Source organism: Chiloscyllium punctatum, chromosome 27 (assembly GCF_047496795.1).
Source record: "Chiloscyllium punctatum isolate Juve2018m chromosome 27, sChiPun1.3, whole genome shotgun sequence".
In the NCBI taxonomy this organism is placed as follows: Eukaryota; Metazoa; Chordata; class Chondrichthyes; order Orectolobiformes; family Hemiscylliidae; genus Chiloscyllium; species Chiloscyllium punctatum.
Genome location: NC_092765.1, coordinates 33,370,600 through 33,386,137, shown reverse-complemented (window position 1 = coordinate 33,386,137; position 15,538 = coordinate 33,370,600). Strand labels below are relative to the sequence as shown.

The window sequence follows — 15,538 nt, the reverse complement described above, 5'->3', positions numbered from 1 at the left end:
ATTAGTTGTGTACTAACATTTGATAGACTGGTACACCACAACTCTGCCAAAGAAGTCTGGAATCCGAGCCCGAACACTCAGTTTGGCAGCTACAGAGCTAAACAATCTCCACGTTGTTAGGGCTTCAAAGTTTATATATCGCTGGATGCCAGACCACAATACATCAGACATTGGTTGGCATTGCCGTACTCTCCTCCCTGCTGACACACTGTTTTCATTCTCCATCCCCTCCTCTTCATTCTGGGCTGTGTATCTTTGGTGACAGTTTCAGACACAGCATTGTGGGTCACTAAAGTGACACAGCAGAGAATTCTTCCTTGAATATCCCTTCAGTTGCTATAATAATCTCTATTTTTATCACCCAATTCGATTGCTATTAATGAACAGAAAGTGGCTTTCAGGAAGCACTGCATTGTTTGACTGATACACCTTATAATAATTGAATGGCATCCAAGAGAGAGATTCTTTTTCTACATTGGAATGCAGTCAATTCACCATAAATGTCATCACCTTCAAGCTGTTCCCTCATTACCTTCACCCAACACTGTGTTGGCTGAGCGCAGTGGGTTATTACTGATTAATTTTGCAAGGGATTTGTTCAGAAGGTCTGGTTTCAAGTCCAACCTGCCCCAGATGTGTCCGAGTAGGTTGATTGGAGTGTTCTTGCAGTGCAGCAGTAGTTTCCATACCTCTGGGTCAGGAGGCCTGGTTCAAGTCCATTGAGTGTCTGAACAGTTTGAGTAAAATAGCTGCAAGGGATTTGCACCTTAGTACAAGCCACTCATTGAACACTTGCTTCTCTCCATCATAATTGGCAACTTTTATTTGGACATTTTATAATATATCTCCTGGACAAGTGGAACTTGAACCTGGACCTTCTTGCCCCAAAACAGGGACACTACTACTGCACCACTGGACACTAATATTTTGAATTGGCTGTTTGTTGCATTTGAGAGGAATGTGATAACTAATGCACCACAGAAACATTGCTAGTTGGCACTCTTAACCTTGTGCAAATAGCAGCTATGTGATCAGCTGCATGGAATGATTATAAACAGTTGTCAGTTAAATGTCAGCAGTTTAACTGGAAGGCTCTGATCACTTCAAAATGCAAGGCTGTGCACACAAGTGTGAACAATTGCATGTGTTTTGTACCTAGAGCCATTTTAGTGAAATATCTTCAGTGCCAGCTGTTGCTGAGATGCAGGGACACTATGATTGATCTGTCAGCATTGCAGGTGGAACAGTCAGGGTTCTTGATACTGATTGCTGTGGAATGATTCCCCTAATAGAAATTGTGCTTTTGGTGAGGATAGGACTAAGCTTGGAGTCACTGTGGAGAAGTCAACTTGCGTCAGTCACACCTTGATGAAGAGCTCGAAACGTCGACTCGGATGCTGCCTGACTGGCTGTGCTTCTCCAACACCACACTTTTTGATTCTGTTCTCCAGCATCTGCAGTGCTCACTTTCTCTCAGTCACAGCCATTCCCAAGTAAACATTTTAAACAATCATTCGCAAATGTTTGAATGCAGACTGGGCTAGTTCAGGGGGGACAATGCAACAGAGGATGACTGTGAGAAAGACGGGAGAGACAGACTGAGAACAAAGAATATATTTGGTAGGAGCTGCACTGAATGAGCAAGATGAACAAATTTGGCGATTTTTAAAAACCCTGACTGACAGTGTCTTCATTGCATTGTTCTGTTTCTGCTGTGCTCTGCAGATATTCAGCAGCATTCAGATTTTTATTTTGAAAGGGTTGGGAAAATTTCCTGAATACCCTTGTTCGCAAATCGAAAAGCACACTCTGGAGAACATGAGATTGAAATACTACATTTAGTGAAAAATAGGGGAATAGCCATTGGGCTTTGGAGCTAATGTGCTCACAACATTGCAGAATGTATGGTTCGAAACACCACAATATCTGAGTGTGAAAATCCCATTGAGCTAAAGCAGGCCTTCACCCATTTCTGTTCAAAAAATCTCACCCCACTGATTCTCCAAAACATTTAGGAGCATGTCTTAGAAATTAAATGCACTCCATCAAAATCTAATCAACTTGTCAGTTACAAGAAACTCTCCACTCCAGCAAAGAAGTAAATGAAAGTCATAACTTACTACAGAACCACAGAACATGGTACAGGTTCATAAATAAGTCATGGTGTTTATAACGCTGTTTGTAATTAGGACAAAGCTTGTGTTCGTGTTTTCTTATGTAGTAACAAGATGGAAGGTTCATTGTTTCAGTACCTTTACTGCATTGTTAGGTTTGTTCTACGGTGGTTTTAGTCTACATGCAACTTCAAAGTGGTTGGAATCGTGCTCCCACGTTTATGTATTAAAGAGCTCTACAGCTGAAAATTTTCTTTCCAACTCCAAGTAGTTACCCAGTGATAAAATTGTTGGGATTTTCTTAATAAAAAGATTTTAATCTATAAATGGAAAAAAGGTTGCTTTCATAAACTTGAAGGCAAAAGCAATTATTTTATGGGCTAATAAGCATTTAGGTGACCAAAATAGGTATCCAGATTCATGTGGTATTAATAACTATTCTTTCACGTACAATTGTCATCTTTCACAGTACCCTTCCATGTTACCATAAATGGACATATAAATTTCTTGCAATATACATCATGAAAACATTGATCTGTACCAAGCCAAAGGGAAAACATATATGACAAGAGCATATGGACAATGGAGGTTGGACAGTGTATCAAGCAACCAGACACAAAACGAGTGCCAATTTATGTATGGACAAACCTGGACATGAACCCATACACCTTATATCTTAAACAGCTTAGAAACACCACAAACCTTCTCATCACTGCTAGCAAATCAATTACTTGGAAGGACTGCATATCTCAATATGAAATCAAGCCTAAGTAGTGATATAGCACCAGAATCCATTGTAAGAAATCATAGTGTCAAAGGAAGCTTTTGACCCTTCTTATCCATGGTACTTTGAAAGATATATCCAATTTGTTTGTTCATTCATAGGAACTTGCCATTGCTGCTTTGGCCAGCATTTATTGCCCATCCCCAATTGCCCCTGAGAAGGTGGTGGTAACTGCATTCCTTGGGTATAGGGACATTCACAGTGCTGATCGGAAGAGTGTTCCAGGATTTTGACATAACATGGTAAGTACAAATCAGGATGGTCTCTTCATTTAGAGGGGAGGTTGCAGCTTCCCATGCACCTACTACCCTTTTCCTTCTGGATGGTCGTGGTCTTGAGTTTGGAAGGTGTGGTTGAAGAATTCTTTAAGAGTTCATCTTATTGATGCAGTTCATCTTGTTGATGTACACACTGCTGGCACTGTGCATCATTGGTGAAGGGAAAATATATTGAAGGTAGTGGATGGTGGGTGTGCTGTTTTCTCCTGAAAGGCTTCAAGCTTCTTGAGTGTTGTTGGTCATGTACCCATCCTGCCAAATGGAGAATATTCCACCACACTCCAGTCTTTGTAACTTTCAAATGTTGGATCTGTACTTTGGAGCCAGGAAGTGAGTTACTCACCCCAGAATTCTCACCCTCTGACTGAACATGTGTACAATCATCTGCAAATATTCCCACCTCTGATCTCATGGAGGGAAATTAATTAATGAAGCACCTGAAAATGGTTGTGCCTAAGACTCTGCCTTGAGGGAACTCACACAGTGATGTCCTGTGAAAAAACACCACAGATACCAGTATCCCATTGCTAGGTTACCCTTTATTTACTCATGGAGAGTCCTTGACACTGATCCAGCTCCCTCAGAGCCACCTCTTACAGTGATCAGAACCCCTGACAATCCTGTTTATTTTTCTTCTTAGCCTCATCAAAAATTCCAGTATAGATTCCCCTGGTTCTTGAATTGATGATTAAAAACAATAGTAACTCAGAATTAGAGGAGTGTCGGGGTAGAAATATTCCATAACTAAATCCGTCAACTCTTGAAAGGTTTAGTGTCTGGTGTCTCAGGGAAAGAAAGGCTTCCATAAACAAGAAGAAAAATGCTGCAGCTCCACAGGCTGTCTGGAGTGTTACCTGTTGCTTTTCATCTGCTCCAATGTCACTTGGCTCAGAAAATAATAACATTCTTTCCACAGTCTTCAACAGCATGATCAAACAGGTCAAGCTTCTCAAAACAGCATGATGCCAGAAATGCTTATCTCCAAATCAAAGATAACTGTTGTGAGCGAGTTTCCTCAGGAACATGCTTTTCTCTCCTTACCACTGAAATAACTCCACAGAGGCTGGTGTCCATCACCAAGTCACCCTTTACTTACCTGTCGAGAGTCCTTGACACTGATCCAGCTCCCTCAGAGCCACCTCTTATAGTGATCAGAACCCCAGACAATCCTGTTTATATCTATCAGGTAGGGCTCCCTGATTGGACCAAATTAGTAGCCTCCATCAGGGAACTTATATTCTATGAGATCCATCTAGCTGGCCTTGTTGCAATCACTACATCCTGGACTGAGATGATTGACCTCCAACAAACAAAATTATTTTCCTTTGTGCTAATTTTGACTGCAATAAGCACAGCATTCTCACCACCCCCCCCCCCCCCCACCCCCAGGTTCCCACCAACCCCTGTTTTGTTAACATTCTTAAAGTCATGACATTGGGGCAGTTACTTCCATTTCATTCATTTGTGAGATGTGGGTGTGACTGACCAGCATTTATTGTCCACCCTTAGTTACCATTGAATAGGTGGAATCACTATCACTATAGTTCAACTCATTTATTCAGGCTTGGATCAATTATTCAGTTACCAACACCCCCCTATTCTTTCCTTAGAGACTCAATTATGTTTTTCTTTTAAAGTATGCATCAAATTCCCTTCAGCAAAATTCCAGTGCATCCCAGATCATAGCTATTCTACAGTGAACTTCAGTTTATAAGGGAATGACATACCAGACCTACAGATATATTCCTTTGTTTTAGGATTTAACCTAAAGGATACTAGCTGGCGACCATGAAATGGGTTTCAAAGTAATCCCATTTTTGGTATGGACAGCGATGCCTGCTCTTATCTTGCGCAAGTCAGTCTTCAGGGATCAGACAGTCTAGCAGATTAAACCTTTCCAGTTTTGAGGGAGTTTTCAGATACTTCCTGTGATAACAAATAATCTCCTTAGCCAATGGAAAGTTTCCTGTACTCTGTTTATCTTTCTAATTTATAATGAGACTATCAATTAGTCTGATCCACAAAGCTTACTGTAAGACAGTGTGAGAATATCTTGCAGAATTAGATCACCTCTATAACATTCCACGTTGTCTTGACTGCGGACAGCGTAATGCGAACTGCAGCAAATGGAGGTAAAAATTTGCATTTGGAAGTTATTTAATGCTTTTTTTTCTTGTTTAGAACAAAAATGCGACATTTGTAAAGAAGTTAAACTTCAGAAAAGAGGGGATTTTACTATAGATGACAGCATGCTTTCTGGTGGGTGGGAAGGCATGTAAAATAGGTAGAGTTGCTAATCCATCTCCCTCAGAACTATTCCTGAGCTGACACCTCCTCCCCCCCTCCCAGCCGCTCGATAACACACTGAGTTAAATCAACCAGATCAAAGCGGCAGACCATTTGTAAAGGTTTACTTGAGATACCCCTCTCCCTCCCCAGTCCCAACGAAGGGATTTGGCCTGAAACATTGACTCTGCTGCTCCTCAGATACTGCCTCAACTGCTGTGCTTTTCCAGATTCACATCTATTGATTCTGGCTTCCAGCATCTGCAATCCTTACTGTCTCCAAGAAAGAAGGGAACCAGATTTGTCGGGGTTTCTCTGAGCACACCAGGAGTACCCATCCCTCTTTTCCTTCTGTTCCATCTACCTAACAAAACTCTAGGTTGTTGGACCCCTCCCTGCCATAAAGCACTGGGAGTTAGCATTCTGGGGCAACCTTGGTGCTGTCAGGGCTACATCATGTAATCACAGCAATGGCCGTTGCTGAGATCCATCTCTGCTGGGACTGATGGGCTGTGACTGTCACAATGGGAAGGTCCGCCAATCTATTCCATCCCCATGTGCTATTGTTGCACAGCAAGCTTACAAGCAATGAGTTGGTTTCCTTCCAAGTGTTTCTATAGTAATATGAGGTCATAGAATATGAGTCCCCTGATGGGGGCTGTTAACCTAGTCCAATCAGGGAGCCCTGGCTGACAGATAAAGATAGGAGTGTCAGGGGCTCTGTTCACTCTGTGAGCTGGCTCTGAGGAAACCAGACCAGTGTTAAATACAATGCATGTGTAAATAAAGGGTGACTTGATGACAGGATACCAGCCTCTGTGGAGTTATTTCAGGTTCCCCACCACTCTGGCCAGAAAATCTAGCCCGATGTGATTCACCTACAGCCATTGAAAATACAAAAGGAGTCAGGAGGTGGTCAGGTCACAGGAGAAGGCTTCAGCTTCAGTCTAAAAATGTTTGTGTAAAGAATTTGTCAGTGAGAACTTGGCACTGCTTACATTGGCTTAGAGCAGCCAATGTCAGAGTCCTACTTAGAACTTCAAGCCTGAATACAGGCTAACCTATGCAGGGGGAAAAAAACCACTCTCTCTTGATGTTGACACAAGAGAGGAATATACAAACAAGAACAAAGGTAAAAGTTCCAAGTAAGCCAGTCTCCCCCTATAAAATACGTGCCCCATATTGGAGTTGTACAGCATTCTCAGTAAGTATGGAAAGGTGCTGCTCAGTTCCAGCTGAATGATATACCACAGGAATGGTGTGGGTTTGTCTCCAACAGGGGTATTTTATCTGATGTACCAATACTTGTATTACCTCCTGCAAAACAAGAAACAGAAAGTCATAGTGTCATCTTGAGGAATCCAACAGATGTTTATTCCAAATAACTACTCTGTACAAACATGACATTCCTCAGCACAGAAATGGCAGGGCTGATGTTACATGATTAACAAGTGATCCAGGCTAAGGTGGAGCATATACCTTCTTTATATCTTATATCTTTACATCCTCAAGTAACATGCAATGATACAGTGATGATGGCATAAGGGTGTATTGTCAAGCTTACTGTGAGACACAGCACAATGTTGAGGGAGGGGTGTAGATAAAATGCATCATAGCAATACAAAGAATTGCAGATACCTCTTTTCAGATAATAGTAACACACAGAACTAGGTGATTGCTTGTTGTCAATCATACAAAAATAAATTACTTTCTAGATCCACAGACTGGTAGTAAATTGGATATATATAAAAATCAACTTTCATGTAAAATGTAGTCCCTTGTTTTGTATACGGTCTTGATTACTATAAAAATACTAAAATAAAAGGACTGCTGGAACTATCAACTTTGGAAAATAACATTCATAGTAGCAGGTTTTTTAAAAATTGTGACTTCTGGGGGAACGGGACAAGTCACTTTTCATGTATAAACATAAACATGAACACAGCATGATTACAAGGAAATAACATAAATTACCAACAGTTTCATGACAACAGAAAGACAGCTCCAAGAGTTTACAAGGAGTGATTAACGGAGAACAGGAGGCTGTTCTGCATGATCTATGTAAGAGTCGAGAGTGTGGTGCTGGAAAAGCACAGCAGGTCAGGCAGCGTCCGAGGAGCAGGAGAGTCGACGTTTCGAGCATAAGCCCTTCATCAGAAGTTAGGCTTGTCGGCCAAGGGGGCTGAGATAAATGGGAGGGTGTGGGACTGGGGGGAAAGGTAGCTGAGAATGATCTATGCAACTCAAAGATCTAAGGTGTAACTGTCTTTTCAACAGTTCACAGATCACAGCACTGCAGTACTTTTCCAATTTTAAATGAAGACGAGCAGAGAGCTGCTTGGCTTTGACCTGTTTAACTACCATCAACAGTGATTACTAGATTCAGTAGCTAGTGGTTTGTTGGGTGCGTTTTACCAAAGAAGACATATTTTAATTAAAGTTTTGCTTCTTATACTTATGAGGATAATCTTTCAAAAGTAAACACAAAGCAACATTATACAGTCTGAGAAAAGAGTGCTGATAGGTTGACAAGTGGACTGCAATTGTTAGAGGTATTGTTACTTAGAATGCATCTGTTAATGATGACTGACAGTTAACATCTCAGTTATACCTAAAAGTTCTGATGAAGAGTGACTAAACTTGAAACATTAACTCTGTTTTTCTCTCCATAGATGCTGTCAGATCTGCTGAGTTTCTCCAGCATTTTCAGTTTTTGTTTGTTTCAGATCTCTCGCATCTACAGTTTTATTTCATTTAACAGCTAAGCTGGTTTTACAATGTAAACCAGAGCAATGTGTTGATCAATCAACACATTTTACAGGTTAATGAGTCCATTGTGTTTGGTTCCAAAGTCCTGAGACAACATTGAAAAGGAATATCTCACTTTCGTTTTTGGAATCCAGAGGCTGCACAAATAATGCTTCGGCAAGCATTTTGCTGCACTTTTTGCTGCAAACCATTGGAAACAATCTGTTTTATTTCTCCCACCAATGCATCTCCTCAGCTGCAACAGCTACATGTGTATAATTTTGATGTATCATAGAAAGCAAGCTCACAGATGACTATCCTGATGCTCTTAACCGATTTTCAAATCCTGCTGAGAACAAAATCGACCTACAAGTGAATGTTGTTGAATCTGATTTCAAAGCTTATCTCCATATTGATGTCATTCTGATCATAGCCAAGCAGAGCAAATTCAGCAGGCTGTACCTGCAGCTCCAACAGGTGTTCACCATCAGCCAGTGCGTTGCTGAGTAAGAATGTTCAGAGATTAACTAGATCCCTCCAGGAGTGTAATTTTCAAAGACAAAATTATTCCAAATCAAACATGCAGAATAGTGGAAATACTTGGCAGATCCTGTAGAGAGAGAAACAGTTAATGATTTGGAATCTGATATCATAGAATCCCTCGTGTGGAAATAGGCCATTCGGCTCATCAAGTTCACCCTGACCCTCTGAACAACATCCCGCCCAGATCCAATCCCTGTCATCCTGCATTTCCCAGACCTAATCCACTTAACCTGCACATTTTTGGATTGTGGGAGGAAATCTACACAGACACGGGGAGAACCTGCAAACTCCATACAGTCACATGAGGGTGGAATCGAACCTGCGTCCCTGATGCTCTGAGGCAGCAGTGCTAAGCACTGAGCCACCATGCCACCCAAATGACTCACCTTCCGAACTGAAAGGTGTTGAAAAGTGTTTTCTTTACACTCTTGAGAGAGGTTGAGACCCAGTTTGAAAGACAAAGGGATTGCGAACGGTGGGGACAACGAAAGCTAGATGTAAAATGCATGTAAGGTGTGAAATGGAGGGAATGGGTCCTGTATATTAGGAGCAAAGTAGACAGATACAAAAATAACAGTGTTTTCAGCAGGAGAGGACATGTGAGAATTTTATTTTAAAATCAGACAATATGTACTCAGTTTCGGAATTCAATATTGAGACCTTGAGGCTGTAAAGTGCCTTAGCAGAAAATGATGTGTTGTTTCTCAAGCTTACGTTTTGTTTGGTGGAGCACTGCAGTAGGCCCAGGACAGGAATATTAGCAGCAGGAGAGCAAGGTGGTTTATTGAAATGGTAAATAACTAGAAGGTCAAGGTCGTCCCTACAGACAGAGTGGGTATGTTGCAGGACTTGTACACTTAATGGTAAGGTCCTAGGAATTGTTGCTGAACAAAGAGACCTTGGAGAGCAGGTTCATAGCTCCTTGAAAGTGGAGTCGCAGGTAGTTAGGATAGTGAAGAAGGCGTTTGGTATGCTTTCCTTTATTGGTCAGAGTATTGATTACAGGAGTTGGGAGGTCATGTTGCGGCTCTACAGGACATTGTTCGGCCACTGTTGGAATATTGTGTGCAATTCTGGTCTCCTTCCGATTGGAAAGATGTTGTGAAACTTCAAAGGGTTCAGAAAAGATTTACAAGGATGTTGCCAGGGCTGGAGGATTTGAGCTATAGGGAGAGGCTGAACAGGCTAGGGCTGTTTTCCCTGGAGCATCGGAGGCTGAGGGATGACCTTATAGAGGTTTACAAAACTAAAAGAGGCATGGATAGGGTAAATAGGCAAAGTCTTTTCCCTGGGGTTGGGGAGTCCAGAACTAGAGGGCATAGGTTTTGGGTGAGAGGGGAAAGATATAAAAGAGACCTACAGGTCAACTTTTTCACACAGAGGGTGGTACATGTATGGAATGAACTGTCAGAGGAAGTGGTGGAGGTTGGTACAATTGCAACATTTAATAGGTATTTGGATGGGTATATGAAAGGAAGGGTTTGGAGGGATATGGGCCGGGTGCTGGCAGGTGGGACTCGATTTGGGTTGGGTTATCTGGTCGGCATGGACGGGTTGGACCAAAGGGTCTGTTTCCATGCTGTGCATCTCTATGACTATGACTCTATTTGCCAAGACTTTTGAAGAACCATATTACCTCCACGAGCTACTCTTCAAGGCAATTGTTTATCCTCAGGGCTGGCTCTCATGTTTGGGAGGCAGACCCCTGTCTGTTTGACAGACAGTTTTTCATCACACACACTTTCACTACACAATGTACACAAGATTTTGTTGCAAAGAAGGAAGAAGATGGTATAAATGCATGATGAGTACTCCTTACTTGAACCAGAACAAAGTAGCAAAGTCTGAGATCATCATACCAATATATGGATTCATGAAATGATACTACAACATTTTATCTAGCTCAGGTTGTACCAATATCTCACAAACTGCTGTCAAATCTTAGGATGAAATAGATGACCCGTCTGAGTTGTTCATGACCAAACATCCATCCTTCAAGATGATGACTCAGATGCTGGAAACAAACATTACTCAACAGTTCATATACATCCATCCATAATGCTGGCACACTACAGACTGCCATTACACAGCCATGTTATGGTAATTATTTAAGGACTAGGTTCAGTCTTTTTATGCATCCATGAAAGCATTATCTTAATCTATATCCTTGCATATAGGAATAGGTTTCTTATTCTTCTAATGAATGAAGGAGATGATTATTATATTATAGATCTCAGAAAGGTAGTTGCACCTTTTACACAGCTATTTGAAACAATGGTGTGTGAAATTCTTGTGTAATGGGGCTGATAATCTACATCCCAGAGTGTTGAAAGAGGTGGCTATAGAGAATCAGTGCATTGATGATTTCCTTTCAGAACTCTGTGGATTCTAGAATAATTTCTTGGAATTGTAAGGTAGCAAATGTCACCTCACTATTTCAGAAAACAGAGAGGAAGAAAGTAAACAGGGAACTACAGAGCAGTTAGTCTTACAGCATAGTGGCTCAGTGGTTTGCACTGTTACCTCACAGTGCCAGGGTCCCAGGTTCAATTCCAACCTCGGGCGACTGTCTGTGTGGAGTTTGCACATTCTCCCCGTGTCTGCGGGGGTTTCCTCCGGGTGCTCTGGTTTCCTCCCACAGTTCAAAGAGATGCAGGTTAGGTGAATTGGCCATGCTAAATTATCCATAGTGTTAGATGCATTAGTCAGTGAGGGGTGGGTTACTCTTCGAAGGGTTGGTGTGGACTTGTTGGGTCGAAGGGCCTGTTTCCACACTGTAGGGAATCTAATCTAATCTTACATCAATAGCTAGATAATTACTAGAGTCCATTCTAAAGGATGGGACAAACAGGTACCTGGTTGTTAATGATCTAATTGGGCACAGTCAGTAATAGATTTGTGAATGTGAAATTGTGCTTAACAAACATGTTGGAATTTTTGAAGATATGGTCTCAAAATTAATAAACAAGAGTGGAAAAATGTCTTTTTTTTAGGTTTTCAGAAGGCTTTCGATAAAGTCTCCCTTAGGAAACTGGTTAGAAAAATTGAAACACATGGGCTAGGAGATAATATATCAGCATGGATTAATGATTGGCTCACAGACAGAGTACGGGGGGTAGGCATAAATAGATTATTTGAACACTGTGGCTCGTCTGGTACTTTAAGGATCAGTATTTGAGCTCAGCTATTCACAAAATGTTTCAATATGTAGAGACCAAACGTAATATTTCTAATTTTGTGGATAATACAAAGCTAAATGAGAATGTGTGTTATGAGGAAATTGGAAAGTGACTCCAGGCATTTTTGGACAGATTTAGTGAATGCACAAGAACATGGCAGATGGAGTCTCATGGAAAATTGAGAGCTTACCTGCTTCGGTAAGAGAAATAGATGTACTATGTATTTCTGAAATGATAAGTGGTTGGAAAGTGTAATGTAAAAGGGAACCTAGGTGTCCTTGTCAAGAAGTCACTGAACACTAACATGGAAGGGCAGCAAGCTTTTAGAAGGCTAATGGCATGTTATCCTTTATTACAAGTGAATTTGCGTGCAGGAGTAGTAAATTCTTACTTCACTTGTATAGGAGCTTGGTTATACAGCACCTGGAGCAGTGTGTGCAATTTTGACTCTTTATCTCAGGAAAGATGATATCAGCATAAAATGGAGTGCAGCAAAGGTACTTCAGACTTGTTTCTGGTATGGCGAGACCATCCTTCAAAGAGAGATTGGACAAGTTCGGTCTAAATTCTCTAGTTTCAATGAATGAGAGGTCATCTCATTTAAAACCTACAAAAGGCATAAACAGAGTAGATGCAGCAAAGATGATTCCTAGATCCACTTTAGGTCTGAGATGAAGAGAAGTTATTTTTACTTAGGGTTGTGAACCTTTGGAATTCTCAACCACAGAAGACCATGGGAGCACACTCTTTGAGTAACTTTAAGGTAAGGATTAATAAATGATCAGTTATGAGTAGAATGGGGATGGAATGGGCAAAAGGCTTTGAAGTGTTTGATCAGCATGATTGTATTGAATGGTGAGGTATAAATTGAATAGCCTACTTCTGTTCCTGTGTTCCTGTAAGCGGCCTCTATCCTACTGTCTTCATTCAATGATTTATTCTGTTATGTTCAGCTGGACAGACAGCCAGTCTGCTAGTCTGTTTGTTAGTCAACTCAAAATGTAATCTAAGTAAGCACATAACCCAGAATATGCACATAAGTGTAACTTCCAGATTTTTGTCTTGACTGTCTGTAGAATGTGTTTTATAAACTACCATAAGTGATGTGTGTGTGTGGTTTTCTGTGCAATTCCTGATTTTCTGCTCTTCAATTGACAGAGGGAAAAGCCAGGAAGAAGTGGCTGCCGAACCTTTTACTGCTGTGGTGACAGTCCCCATTTTCACAGCTGCTCAATGGTACGTTTGAAATGGCGTGATTTTATGCATTCCTGTTTTAAACAATTATCCTCCTTCACACTCTCATGAAAAGTAACAATTTGTGTGTGTGTTTGTTTGTAAGTTGTAGCCATTGCTTTATTAATTAGATGCACCACTGAGATTTGAGAAATTATGGCAGCGTGATTGATACCAGGATTAAAGAACATAAAATCACTCACATGTTGCATTCAGTCAGTCAAAAGAAACATGGCAGCACATCTGTTTCAAACTGGTATACCACTGATATCCTGAAGATCAAATGATTCAGGAAAGCACCATCTGCCAGGGGAATTTTTTTGTCACTGCAGGACTGATGTGATTTCAGATATTCTTAACGCACTGTCTCCGAGCTTTTACCTGTTAATTTGCTATGCATAAAACTTAATGCAATTAAAGTTCTGCCAGTGCTTTAACGTCAATGAATTTCACAGCTGACTGACTGTAACAAGGGCTCGGTGGGCTCCTGGCAAACACTCCGTCTCTGTGTTCAACATAATCCTTCTTCAGATTCCAATGAACTGCGGGTGACGCCTCTTGAAACCAGAGAAGCCTATTAGCACAAACAGATGGTCCAGCAGGTAATTTGCTTTCCTTGCACGGTGCACCACATGTTAATTTTTCAGACAATTTCCTTGTTATGTGACAGTTGGAATGGCTTAACAAGGTATCGATATTTGTTCCTGGGCTAGTTTTAATGATCTCGGCTTCGGTACAAGTACTCTTCCTATTGTTCAGACTCTCCACACGTTTAATGGACAGCTGCCTATACCCGGCAGATGCCACGCCCCTTTTCTCAATGCAGAGATGCCATTTGCAAAGGCAGCTTTTCATTCAATAATGGATGTTCTCCCCTTCAAGACTCAAATCTTCCTTTCCTTCCTTGTATCACAGTCTTTTTCAAATTTTTTTTCTAAAATGATATTAATAGCCAGACAAAATTCATTCAAAATTTGTCAGTGTTGGTGTGTGATTGATTAAGATACTGGAGCTAGGTTGTACTTTATTCACAAGATAGGTTGATAGTATGGATGCAGGCTTGAAGTGATGACACTGTCTGTCGGTAATGTGGATTTCCCTATGGTCCTCAACAGATAAATTTGTAATTACCCCTTTTAATCATTGACTCTAATCCTTCTCTGAAAAAGCCTTTGTAAAAAGTATTGCATTTTATATTGCCTGAAGACAATAAACATTAAATGTTCAAGTTTTCTGCTTAAATTCTGCCATATTAAATCCTAGATTTGTACAAAATAAGTTCCACCTGCGGTATTTTCATAAATCCAAGCATCTTCTTTACACACACACACACACTCATTCTTGAAGACATTCTGTACTAAATTGAGACCACATACATTGGTGCTGTTCATTATTTTCTGCATAATGCACAGTAACTGTGTAACTTCTCAGTTTGTCTCATACCATTGATCTCTCCTGTTGGCTGACAGCTGCCTGAAGCAGTTGGTGTCTACAGCACAGAATGAAGTCAGAAACAATGCAATAAATAATAGCTGAGCTGGACCTTACGCCATTGTAGTTGGTCAGTTATGTAAAAGTAATTGGGCTAACTAAACAACTGTGATGACAGGAAGAGTTTTGAGCTGTTGCATTACCTCAGGAACACAGATGTTTACAAATCACTGTGCTCTGCTCTGCCAGTTAGTAACATCATTCCTACCCTTTGATTGTCAGATGAAGGTTTGATTACATGTAGAGTGGTAAAGTACTGTATCCCCCTTCAGACTCTCCGTATTGTCAACATCTGTCTGTGCAGCCACTGGTTTTGATACCACCAATTTAGTTGTGCTGTTCTTTCCCACGCATTCATCAAAACCTATATTTGATGCCTATGAGTCACTTTATATAAGAAAAAGAATTTCTGTGTTCATGCTGGTAGCTAATACCTGGAAGGATTTTGTTTTACTATAGAGCTCCATGTATCTTTTGTGATATTACGTTTTAAAAGTCAGGAAGAGTACAATTTTATACAGGTGAGTTGCGCCAAACATTATTATAGAATTAGGGGAGTATTTATATCCTGACTGCCCTTTCTCAATATATGTAAAGTCATTGTAGAGTGGTACAGTGTCCATTACTAAATGAAGCTGCACTGAATCTGGCTTGTACCTTTAAGGCCGTATGTAGAAAAATACAGAAACCCTAAAAACTCCAAGTTAATTGGAGTGACTGAGGACAGTGGATCTTAGAATTTACAGGAATGGCTATAAATCCTTGTTTCTGGACCTTGGATTGGAGCAATGTAATCATTTCTTGAGCTTTTCTTTATGTCGGTGGTTCTTCTGTGTTTTGTTCATGTTCAGCCCAAGTACGGTGATGTACAGACCGTATGAT

At 40.8% G+C, this 15,538-nt stretch overlaps 1 protein-coding gene across 5 annotated transcripts in view; it reads left to right on the top strand.

The window, feature by feature from the left end:
* Positions 1 to 15,538, top strand: part of LOC140453638 (disks large-associated protein 2-like) — a 723,320-nt gene that overhangs the window by 399,461 nt on the left and 308,321 nt on the right. For 2 of the 5 annotated variants that reach the window (XM_072548500.1, XM_072548499.1), the window contains exons 4-5: positions 13,091 to 13,168; positions 13,621 to 13,767. The exons of 1 other annotated variant lie outside the window; for it this stretch is intronic. The gene's annotated coding sequence lies outside the window, so the exon portion shown is untranslated. The remainder of the gene's footprint in view (positions 1 to 13,090; positions 13,169 to 13,620; positions 13,768 to 15,538) is intronic. 2 more of the 5 variants (XM_072548501.1, XM_072548502.1) reach the window with 1 other exon arrangement.